Source organism: Rhinoderma darwinii, chromosome 5 (assembly GCF_050947455.1).
Source record: "Rhinoderma darwinii isolate aRhiDar2 chromosome 5, aRhiDar2.hap1, whole genome shotgun sequence".
Lineage (NCBI taxonomy): Eukaryota > Metazoa > Chordata > Amphibia > Anura > Rhinodermatidae > Rhinoderma > Rhinoderma darwinii.
Genome location: NC_134691.1, coordinates 232,296,155 through 232,311,069, shown reverse-complemented (window position 1 = coordinate 232,311,069; position 14,915 = coordinate 232,296,155).

Here is a 14,915-nt window from a genome sequence, read left to right as displayed (position 1 = left end):
CAGTAAAGAGGGAGTACAGTATATACAGTGAGGACACGTCCCATATATACATATAACGGAACCTTGCATTATATACAGTATATATGAGGATAGTAAAGAGGGAGTACAGTATATACAGTGAGGATGCATCCCATATATACATATGACTGAACCGTACATTCTATACAGTATATATGACGACAGTTAAGAGGGAGTACAGTATATACAGTGAGGACATGCTCCATATATACATATAACTGAACAGTACATTATATACAGTATATATGAGGGCAGTAAAGAGGGATTACAGTATATACAATAAGGACACATCCCATATATACATATAACTGGACAGTACATTATATACATTATATATGAGGACAGTAAAGAGGGAGTACAGTATATACATTAAGGGCACGTCCCATATATACATATAACTGAACAATACATTATATACAGTATATATGAGGACAGTAAAGAGGGAGTACAGTATCTACAGTGAGGACATGCTCAATACATACATATAAGTGGACAGTACATTATATACAGTATATATGAGCACAGTAAAGAGGGAGTACAGTATATACAGTGAGGACACGTTCCATACATACATATAACTGAACAGCACATTATATACAGTATATATGAGAACAGTAAAGAGGGAGTACAGTATATACTGTGAGGACATGTTTCATATTTACATATAACTGAACAGTACATTAGATACAGTATATATGAGGACAGTAAAGAGGGAGTACAGTATATACAGTGAGGACATATTTCAAACATACATATAACTGGACAAAACATTATACACAGTATATATGAGGACAGTAAAGAGGGAGTACAGTATATACAATGAGGACATGCTCCATATATACATATAACTGAACAGTACATTATATACAGTATATATGTGGACAGCAAAGAGGGAGTACAGTATATACAGTGAGGACACGTCCCATATATACATATAACGGAACCTTGCATTATATACAGTATATATGAGGATAGTAAAGAGGGAGTACAGTATATACAGTGAGGACACATCCCATATATACATATGATTGAACAGTACAGAGGGAGTACAGTAAATACAATAGGGACATGCTCCATATATACATATAACTGACCAGTACATTATATACAGTATATATGAGCACAGTAAAGAGGGAGTACAGTATATACAGTGAGGATACATCCCATATATACATATGACTGAACCGTACATTATATACAGTATATATGACGACAGTTAAGAGGGAGTACAGTATATACAGTGAGGACATGCTCCATATATACATATAACTGAACAGTACATTATATACAGTATAAGGACAGTAAAGAGGGAGTACAGTATATACAGTGAGGACATGCTAAATACATATATAACTGGACAGTACATTAGATACAGTATATATGAGGACAGTAAATAGGGAGTACAGAATATACAGTGAGGACACATCCCATATATACATATGACTGAACAGTACAGAGGGAGTACAGTAAATACAATGGGGACATGCTCCATATATACATATAACTGACCAGTACATTATATACAGTATATATGAGGACAGTAAAGAGGGATTACAGTATATACATTAAGGACACATCCCATATATACATATGACTGAACCGTACATTATATACAGTATATATGTGGACAGCAAACAGGGAGTACAGTATATACAGTGAGGACACGTCCCATATATACATATAACGGAACCTTGCATTATATACAGTATATATGAGGATAGTAAAGAGGGATTACAGTATATACAGTGAGGACATGCCGCATATATACATAAAACAGAAGTACATTATATACAGAATATATGAGGACAGTAAAGAGGGAGTACAGTAAATACAGTGAGGACATGCCCCATATATAGATAAAGTACATTATATAGAGTATATATTAGGACAGTAGAAAGGGAGTACAGTATATACAATGAGGACATGCTCCATATATACATATAACTGAACAGTACATTATATACAGTATATATGAGGACAGTAAAGAGGGAGTACAGTATATACAATGAGGACACATCCCATATATACATCTGACTGAACAGTACATTATATACAGTATAAGGACAGTAAAGAGGGAGTACAGTATATACAGTGAGGACACGTCCCATATATAAATATAACGGAACCTTGCATTATATACAGTATATATGAGCACAGTAAAGAGGGAGTACAGTATATACAGTGAAAACACGTCCCATATATACATATAACTGAACAGTAAATTATATATAGTATATATAAGGACAGTAAAGGGGGAGCAAAGTATATACAGTGAGGACATGCTCCATACATACATATAACTGGACAGTACATTATATAGAGTATATATGAGGATTGTAAAGAGGGGGTACAGCATATACAGTGAGGACATGCTCCATATATACATATGACTGAACAGTATATATGAGGACAGTAAAAGGAGTACAGTATATACAGTGAGGACACGTCCCATATATACATATGACTGAACAGTACATTATATACAGTATAAGGACAGTAAAGAGGGAGCACAGTATATACATTGAGGACACATCCCATATATACATATAACTGAACAGTACATTATATACAGTATATATGAAGACAGTAAAGAGGGAGTACAGTATATACAGCGAGGACATGCTCCATACATACATATAACTGGACAGTACATGATATACAGTATATATGAGCACAAAAAGAGTACCGTATATACAGTGAGGAGACGCTTCATATATACATATAACAGAACCGATAAAAACACAGGGACATATACAAAAACACCGAAAAAGGCCATACTTACAAATGGACACAGCCAGGCCAGAAATGCTGATGAAAGGGCGAGCAGGTGCTTTAAATAATAATATCCACTCCCACTAGTCTTGAGGGGAGTGGTGTGTGGTGCATGGGATGTGTAGTAAGAAATAATAAATGAATAGTGTGTGTGCAAGTGTAATACTATAAGTGAAATATAGGGGGCAGTAATAAATGAAGTGCCTCAATAGAAATAAATGGATAATGGGGTGCAAGTGAGTGAAACATGGAGGGATAGTGTGTACGTCATGAGGCACAACGTGTATAGCCAGGTAGAAGCCTATTTGTGACGCCTTGATAATTCATAGAGCGGGCTACCCTGCTTGCTATGCCAAACAACAACACACCATGCTCTCCCAGCATCAAAGACCCGGCTGTGTCCAAGAGAAGCGAATATACATAGTAATGAAAAATATATACATATAACTGAACAGTATATTATATACAGTATATATGAGGACAGTAAAGAGGGAGTACAGTATATAGTGAGGACATGCTCCATACATACATACATATAACTAGACAGTACATTATATACAGTATATGAGGACAGTAAAGAGGGAGAACAGTATATACAGTGAGGACATGCTCCATACATATAACTGGACATTACATTATATACAGTATATATGAGCACAGTAAAGAGTGAGTACAGTATATACAGTGAGGACATGCTCCATACATACAGATACATATAACTGGACAGTACATTATATACAGTATATATGAGCACAGTAAAGAGGGAGTACAGTATATACAGTGAGGACATGCTCCATATATACATATGACTGAACAGTACATTATATACAGTATATATGAGGACAGTAAAAGGAGTACAGTATATACAGTGAGGACACGTCCCATATATACATATGACTGAACAGTACATTATATACAGTATATATGAGGACAGTAAAGAGGGAGTACAGTATATACAGTGAGGACATGCTCCATATATACATATGACTGAACAGTACATTATATACAGTATATATGAGGACAGTAAAAGAAGTACAGTATATACAGTGAGGACACGTCCCATATATACGTATGACTGAACAGTACATTATATACAGTATATATGAGGACAGTAAAGAGGGAGTAAAGTATATACAGTGAGGACATGCTCCATACATACATATAACTGGACAGTACATTATATACTGTATATATGAGCACAGTAAACAGGGAGTACAGTATATACATTAAGGGCACGTCCCATATATACATATAACTGAACAGTATATTATATACAGTATGAGGACAGTAAAGAGGGAGTAAAGAATATACAGTGAGGACATGTCCCATATATACATATAACTGAACAGTACATTATATACAGTATATGAGGATAGTAAATAGGGAGTACAGTATATACAGTGAGGACACATCCCATATATACATATGACTGAACAGTACATTATAACCAGTATATATGAAAACAGTAAAGAGGGAGTACAGTATATACAGTGAGGACATGTCCCATATATACATATAACGGAACAGTACATTATATACAGTATATATGAGGACAGTAAAGAGTACAATATATACAGTGAAGACACTTCCCACATATGCAGATAACTGAACAATACATTATATACAGTATGATGACTGTAAAGAGGGAGTACAGAATATACAGTGAGGACTTGCTCCATACATACATATAACTGGACAGTACATTATATACATTATATGAGGACAGTAAAGAGGGCGTACAGTATATACCATGAGGACTTGTCCCATATATACATACAACAGAGAAGTACATTATATACAGTATGAGGACAGTAAAGAGGGAGTACAATATATAGTCAGGATACGTCCAATATATACATATAACTGAACAATACATTATATACAGTATATATGAGGACAGTAAATAGGGATTACAGTATATACAGTGAGGACATGCTCCATATAAACATTTAACTGAACAGTATATTATATTCAGTATATATGAGGACAGTAAAGAGGGAGTACAGTATATACAGTGAGGACATGTCCAATAAATACATATAACGGAACCGTACATTATATACAGTACATATGAGGATAGTAAAGAGCGAGTAAAGTATATACAGTGAGGACACATCCCATATATACAACTGAACAGTACATTATATATAGTATATATAAGGACAGTAAAGAGGGAGTAAAGTATATACAGTGAGGACATGCTCCATACATACATATAACTGGACAGTATATTATATACTGTATATATGAGCACAGTAAACGGAGTACAGTATATACCGTGAGGACACGTCCCATATATACAACTGAACAGTACATTATATATAGTATATATAAGGATAGTAAAGAGGGAGTAAAGTATATACAGTGATATGAATAGAAAATATGAATATGCAGGAACCAAGCACTAATGAAATGTCTCCCACATTAGATATTCCGAATCTCAACACGGAAGGAAATCAAGACACAGTCAATCACAATACCCTGTCATACAAAGAAGCCAAGACCATTATATGCCTGGAAAGTCTGGACACAGAGATCCAGTCCAAACATATCAATACCTCAAGTGACTTTAAAACCATCAATCCAAAATATTACCCAATTTCATCCAGGACTGACAACATGGATCGCTTCCAGTCTGCTATTGAGAAGGTTTTGCAACATCTACTAGACACTCAGAATAAATGTTAAGAACTAAGGAACTTGACGAAAAATCTAAGGGAAGCAGCCAAATCCCTCCAGGATAACAAGGACTTGGTCATCAAAATGTCGGATAAAGGTGGCAGCATTGCCGTAATGAATAAGGAGGACTACAGCGCACAAATTAAAGACCTCCTAGCCGATAAAGACACCTATAAAATACTAACAGATAATCCCACAGAGAAGTTTCAAAAAGAAATTAAAAAGCTGATAGATATAGGCCTACACAATGGCTCATTGACTCGGAAGCAGGCAGATTATATGTATGTTAACCATCCAATCATGCCCATAATGCATGCCCTGCCAAAGACACACAAGAATATTTGCCCACCACCCATGAGACCCATTGTGTCGGGCATAGGCTCCCTTCTCGAAAAAACCTCTGAATGGCTTGACTCGTTGTTACAGCCAATAGCCCAAAATCCTATGGGGTCACTAAGAGATACAGCAGATGTACTCCGTGCCTTACAAAACGAAATCTGGCTAACAAATTACGCATGGCTGTCATGTGATGTAACATCCCTATACACAAGCATTCCCCATCATACGGCCTTTACATCAATAAAACACCATCTCACCGTACATAGCAACTACAGTGACAACCTTCAATCATACATTTTTGACGTCTTGACATTTTTGATGACCCATAACTTTTTTCAATTTGATGGCATTTTTTACTTACAGCTAAGAGGAGTATCTATGGGGGCCAAATTTTCCCCCTCGTTGGCTAACCTAGTCATGGCCTGGTGGGAAGAAACCGCCATTTTCTCCCCGTCCAACCCATTTGAGGACAGCATACACTGGTATGGCAGATATATAGACGATCTCCTGTTCATTTGGAAGGGAGACATATCTGCCATACCGGAATTCGTTGACTTTCTGAATTCCAACTCGTCAAATCTCAGGTTTACGTCAGCATATAATAAAACCAACATGGTCTTCTTAGACCTGGAGCTGACAGGCATTGAAAACACTACAATACAAACCACAACATACAGAAAGCCTACAGCTGGTAACACAATTCTACATGCTCGTAGCAACCACACTAAACAAACTATCACCTCAATACCTGTAGGAGAACTCCATAGAGCCAAGCGGAATTGTAGTTCAGACACACAATTTAAAGTTGAGCAACAACAAATACACAATAGACTATGCGATAGAGGTTACCCGCAATGGTCACTAAAAAGGGCAAGTAACATCACCTCTAAGAGAACCAGAGATACTCTCCTATCACAAAAACACGATTCCAAACTAGAGACCAGCAAAATGACAGTCGTCCTAGGTCAAAGCAACCAATTTAATGACGTGAAGCAAATCATTAAAAAACGCCTTCCGATGTTAATGGAGGATGATATCATAGCAGATATTCTGAAGGAAGGTTGTAGATTTGTGGCCCGTAAAGCACCGTCTTTAGGTGGCTCCTTATCCCCCTCCTTTTTTTGTTCCAACACTCCCAAAACAACCTGGCTGGAACAAAAAGGGTTCTTCAAATGCGGTTCTAAGCCCTGTAAAACGTGTCTGTACGCTACCCCAAAGAAAACTTTTTCTGACTCAACAAATTCCATCACTTTTCCAATAAAAAATTACATCAATTGTAACTCAGATTCAGTAATTTACATCATAGAATGCACACATTGTAACATCAAATACGTAGGATGTACCAACCGCAAACTAAAAACCAGGATATTAGAACACCTCGGTTATATCCGGAATCCGAACATCCTAAACACATCGAATGCGGCCAAACATTTTATCCATGTTCATAACAGATCCATCAATTACTTTACATGCTATGCCATCGAAAAAATACACAATCCAAAAAGAGGAGGAGATATCAAGCATAAGACGCACACCAGGGGAGCCTATTGGATATTTAGGTTAAAAACACGAGTGCCTAACGGTCTGAACCTACGTAAGGAATTGATGTTCCACTACTAATTACAGAACAATTCTGTCCGAGACTAGAGACTATACACGTAACCTTTGAAATGTACATACAGAAAACGACAAATGCTACTAGGCATCTAAAAATATACAGTGGCAAAAAATGAAACGGATACTTACTTTGTCTCCACTTCTGCCCGAGCCGGCCAACCAGACACGTTGGCAACAATTACTAAATAAACAAACACAAAATTAATTAAATAGAAGACGCACAGAGCACTGTTTCTACAAATAAGTAATATCATAATAAAGGCTTTGATTCACCATGAACCCTTGCATTGAACGTGACTGTCAGTATCACTTCATGTACATAGGGTTAAAACTCCTACCTTCATAATAGTTTCTTTAATTCAAGTAACATAACTGATATAGTTCAACATGGACATATTAGTAAATAAAATTCTTGAAACAATCCAGGGTACCTGGTACATACGTTCCCAAGTGATTGTACATATTGTATTCGTAATGAACGACTATGTCCTGTTCAATTCTCCTTTAGCTACCACTTATTTTCTATAATATATTTTTATTCTCATCTACATTTACATACACATCCACTTACTATTTTCTGACAGTCTAGATTTCCGTTATATTTCCAACTAAGGCAATACAACGTTCACAGGAGGTCAAAAGGAAGCGGTCTACAAAAACATCTTGAAAAAATATGACAAAACATGTAAATTAATTAGCCTGTCATGTTCTAGCAAACACTATTAACAATTAAAGAAGGAATGTTGAATAATTAATTCACCCCCAAATGAGACTTAACGGCTTCAACATGTTGTTCCCCTCCTCCGATGTTTACACAATCCTGAAGTGTTGCCCCTGATACAGGAAATAGCTTGCGTTCCAGGAAACTCCCAGAAGTTCCACAGTTGAACCGCAATTAACACGATTCTAAAAATAGACCAGATATAAAACGGTCAGATTCAGAGTAAGCCCCAACAGCAGCCATGACTAAGGACGCAGTCAGCGTCAGAAACGCGTAGGCTCCGCTCCAATTGCTGTACCATCCCTCTGTTGCACATAGGGAAATTGACCTATATTTTATCGCACTTGTTTTACCCTCTGCTTGAATAAAACTTGGAAGAAGATTCCTATATATTTTTAACAGAATCACACAGACTCATCGCTGGATTCAATCCTCCGTCTTTTTTTTATATACAGTGAGGACATGCTCCATACATACATACATATAACTGGACAGTACATTATATACTGTATATATGAGCACAGTAAACAAGGAGTACAGTATATACAGTGAGGACACGCTCCATATATACATATAACTGAACAGTACATTATATACAGTATATATGAGCACAGAAAAGAGGGAGTACAGTATATACAGTGAGGACACGCTCCATATAAACATTTAACTGAACAGTATATTATATTCAGTATATATGAGGACAGTAAAGAGGGAGTACAGTATATATAGTGAGGACATGTCCAATAAATACATAAAACGGAACCGTACATTATATACAGTACATATGAGGATAGTAAAGAGCGAGTACAGTATATACAGTGAGGACACATCCCATATATACAACTGAACAGTACATTATATATAGTATATATAAGGACAATAAAGAGGGAGTACAGTATATACAGTGAGGACATGCTCCATACATACATATAACTGGACAGTACATTATATACTGTATATATGAGGACAGTAAAGAGGGAGTACAGTATATACAGTGAAGACATGCTCCATACATACATATAACTGGACAGTAAATTATATACAGTATATAGGACAGTAAAGAGGGAGTACAGTATATACAGAGAGGAAATGTCCCATATATACATATAACTGAACAGTAAATTAGATACAGTATATGAGGATAGTAAATAGGGAGTACAGTATATACAGTGAGGACACATCCCATATATACATATGACTGAACAGTACATTATAACCAGTATATATGACAACAGTAAAGAGGGAGTACAGTATATACAGTGAGGACATGCTCCATACATACATATAACTGGACAGTACATTATATACAGTATATATGAGGACAGTAAAGAGGGAGTACAGTATATACAGAGAGGAAATGTCCCATATATACATATAACTGAACAGTACATTATATACAGTATATATGAGGACAGTAAAGAGGGAGTACAATATATACAGTGAAGACACGTCTCACATATGCAGATAACTGAACAATACATTATATACAGTATGATGACAGTAAAGAGGGAGTACAGAATATACAGTGAGGACATGCTCCATACATACATATAACTGGACAGTATATTATATACAGTACATATGAGCACAGTAAAGAGGGAGTACAGTATATACAGTGAGGACATGCTCCATATATACAGATACATATAACTGGACAGTACATTATATACAGTATATATGAGGACAGGAAAGAGGGAGTACAGTAAATACAATGGGGACATGCTCCATACATACATATAACTGAACAGTACATTATATACAGTATATATGAGGACAGGAAAGAGGGAGTACAGTAAATACAATGGGGACATGCTCCATATATACAGATACATATAACTGGACAGTACATTATATACAGTATATATGAGCACAGTAAAGAGGGAGTACAGTATATACAGTGAGGACATGCTCCATACATATAACTGGACAGTACATTATATACAGTATATATGAGCACAGTAAAGAGGGAGTACAGTATATACAGTGAGGACATGCTCCATACATACAGATACATATAACTGGACAGTACATTATATACAGTATATATGAGTACAGTAAAGAGGGAGTACAGTATATACAGTGAGGACACGCTCCATACATACATATAACTGGACAGTACATTATATACAGTATATATGAGGACAGTAAAGAGGGATTACAGTATATACAGTGAGGACATGCTACATATATACATATAACTGAACAATACATTATATACAGTATATATGAGGACACTAAAGAGGGAGTACAGTATATACAGTGAGGACACGTCCCATAAAAACCTAACTGAACAATACATTATATACATTATAAGGACAGTAAAGAGGGAGTACAGTATATACAGTGAGGACATGCTCCATACATACAACTGAAAAGTACATTATATACAGTATATATGAGGACCGTAAAGAGGGAGTACAGTATATACAGTGAGGACATGCTCCATACATACATATAACTGGACAGTATATTATATACAGTACATATGAGCACAGTAAAGAGGGAGTACAGTATTTACAGTGAGGACATGTCCCATATATACATATAACTGAACAGTACATTATATACAGTATATATGACAGGAAAGAGGGAGTACAGTATATACAGTGAGGACATGCTCCATACATACAACTGAAAAGTACATTATATACAGTATATATGAGGACCGTAAAGAGGGAGTACAGTATATACAGTGAAGACATGTTCCAAACGTACATATAACTGGACAGTACATTATATACAGTTTATATGAGTAAAGAGGGAGGACAGTATATACCATGAGGACATGCTCCATATATACATATAACTGAACAGTACATCATATACAGTATATATGTGGATAGTAAAGAGGGAGTACAGTATATACAGTGAGGACACGTCCCGTATATGCATATAATGGAACAGTACATTATATACAGTATATATGAGGACCGTAAAGAGGGAGTACAGTATATACAGTGAGGACACATCCCATATATACATATAACTGAACAGTACATTATATACAGTATATATGAGGATAGTAAAGAGCGAGTACAGTATATACAGTGAGGACACATCCCATATATACAACTGAACAGTACATTATATATAGTATGATGACAGTAAAGAGGGAGTACAGAATATACAGTGAGGACTTGCTCCATACATACATATAACTGGACAGTACATTATATACAGTATATATGAGGACAGTAAAGAAGGAGTACAGAATATACAGTGAGGACTTGCTCCATACATACATATAACTGAACAATACATTATATACAGTATGACAGTAAAGAGGGAGTACAATATATACAGTCAGGATACGTCCAATATATACATATAACTGAACAATACATTATATACAGTATATATGAGGACAGTAAAGAGGGAGTACAGTATATACAGTGAGGACACGTCCCATATATTCATATAACTGAACAGTACATTATATACAGTATATATGAGGACAGTAAAGAGGGAGTGCAGTAAATACAATGGGGATATGCTCCATATATACATATAACTGACCAGTACATTATATACAGTATATATGAGGACAGTAAATAGGGATTACAGTATATACAGTGAGGACATGCTCCATATAAACATTTAACTGAAAAGTAAATTATATACAGTATATATGAGGACCGTAAAGAGGGAGTACAGTATATACAGTGAAGACATGTTCCAAACGTACATATAACTGGACAGTACATTATATACAGTTTATATGAGGAGTAAAGAGGGAGGACAGTATATACCATGAGAACATGCTCCATATATACATATAACTGAACAGTACATCATATACAGTATATATGTGGATAGTAAAGAGGGAGTACAGTATATACAGTGAGGACATGCTCCATACATACATACATATAACTGGACAGTAAATTATATACAGTATATATGAGGACAGTAAAGAGGGAGTACAGTATATACAGAGAGGAAATGTCCCATATATACATATAACTGAACAGTACATTAGATACAGTTTATGAGGATAGTAAATAGGGAGTACAGTATATACAGTGAGGACACATCCCATATATACATATGACTGAACAGTACATTATAACCAGTATATATGACAACAGTAAAGAGGGAGTACAGTATATACAGTGAGGACATGCTCCATACATACATATAACTGGACAGTACATTATATACAGTATATATGAGGACAGTAAAGAGGGAGTACAGTATATACAGAGAGGAAATGTCCCATATATACATATGACTGAACAGTACATTATATACAGTATATATGAGGGCAGTAAAGAGGGAGTACAGTATATACAGTGAGGACACGTCCCATACATACAACTGAACAGTACATTATATACAGTATATATGAGGACAGTAAAGAGGGAGTACAGTATATACAGTGAGGACATGTTTCAAACATACATATAACTGGACAAAACATTATATACAGTATATATGAGGACAGTAAAGAGGGAGTACAGAATATACAGTGAGGACACGTCCCATATATACATATAACGGAACAGTACATTATATACAGTATATATGAGGACAGTAAAGAGGGAGTACAATATATACAGTGAAGACACGTCTCACATATGCAGATAACTGAACAATACATTACATACAGTATGATGACAGTAAAGAGGGAGTACAGAATATACAGTGAGGACATGCTCCATACATACATATAACTGGACAGTATATTATATACAGTACATATGAGCACAGTAAAGAGGGAGTACAGTATATACAGTGAGGACATGTCCCATATATACATATAACTGAACAGTACATTATATACAGTATATATGACAGGAAAGAGGGAGTACAGTATATACAGTGAGGACATGCTCCATACATACATATAACTGGACAGTACATTATATACTGTATATATGAGCACAGTAAACAGGGAGTACAGTATATACATTAAGGGCACGTCCCATATATATATATATATATATATATATATATATATAACTGAACAGTACATTATATACAGTATATATGAGGACAGGAAAGAGGGAGTACAGTAAATACAATGGGGACATGCTCCATATATACAGATACATATAACTGGACAGTACATTATATACAGTATATATGAGTACAGTAAAGAGGGAGTACAGTATATACAGTGAGGACATGCTCCATACATATAACTGGACATTACATTATATACAGTATATATGAGCACAGTAAAGAGGGAGTACAGTATATACAGTGAGGACATGCTCCATACATATAACTGGACATTACATTATATACAGTATATATGAGCACAGTAAAGAGGGAGTACAGTATATACAGTGAGGACATGCTCCATACATAGATACATATAACTGGACAGTACATTATATACAGTATATATGAGTACAGTAAAGAGGGAGTACAGTATATACAGTGAGGACATGCTCCATACATAGATACATATAACTGAACAATACATTATATACAGTATATATGAGGACACTAAAGAGGGAATACAGTATATACAGTGAGGACACGTCCCATATAAACCTAACTGAACAATACATTATATACAGTAGGAGGACAGTAAAGAGGTAGTACAGTATATACAGTGAGGACATGCTCCATACATACATATAACTGGACAGTACATTGTATACAGTATATAAGCACAGTAAAGAGGGAGTACAGTATATACAGTGAGGAAACGTCCCGTATATACATATAACTGAACAGTAAATTATATACAGTATATATGAGCACAGTAAAGAGGGAGTACAGTATATACAGTGAGGACATGTTCCAAACTTACATATAACTGGACAGTACATTATATACAGTTTATATGAGGAGTAGAGGGAGGACAGTATATACAAGGAGGACATGCTCCATATACAACTGAACAGTACATCATATACAGTATATATGTGGATAGTAAAGAGGGAGTACAGTATAAACAGTGAGGACACGTCCCGTATATGCATATAATGAAACAGTACATTATATACAGTATATATGAGGACAGTAAAGAGGGAGCACAGTATATACAGTGAGGACATGCTCCATACATACATACAACTGGACAGAACATTATATACAGTATATATGAGCACAGTAAAGAGGGAGTACAGTATATACAGTGAGGACACGCTCCATATATACATATAACAGAATAGTACATTATATACTGTATATATGAGGACAGTAAAGAGGGAGTACAGTATATACAATGAGGACACGCTCCATATATACATATAACTGAACAGTACATTATATACAGTATATATGAGGACAGTAAAGAGGGAGTACAGTATATACAGTGAGGACACGTCCCATATATACATCGAACTGAACAGTACATTATATACAGTATATATGAGGACAGTAAAGACGGAGTACAGTATATACCGTGAGGACACGTCCCATATATACATATAACTGAACAGTACATTATATACAGTATGAGGACAGTAAAGAGGGAGTACAGTATATAGTGAGGACATGTCCCATATATACATATAACTGAACAGTACATTGTATACAGTATATATGAGGACAGTAAAGAGGGAGTACAGTATATACAGTGAGGACATGCTCCATACATACATATATACATACGACTGAGAAGTACATTTTGTTTCTGGACAGTCTGCAGGATATTTATGTAGTGAAGCCCCCAGCAAGGCACCACCGTTTTACAACCCCTCTGCCCTGAATATGTGTAGATAAGTGACCCCAGCAGATCGCTTGTTAGGTCCATGTAGAAGCTCAAACACTTCATGGTTCTTAAGAATAAGATGGGGGTGATGCATTGTCA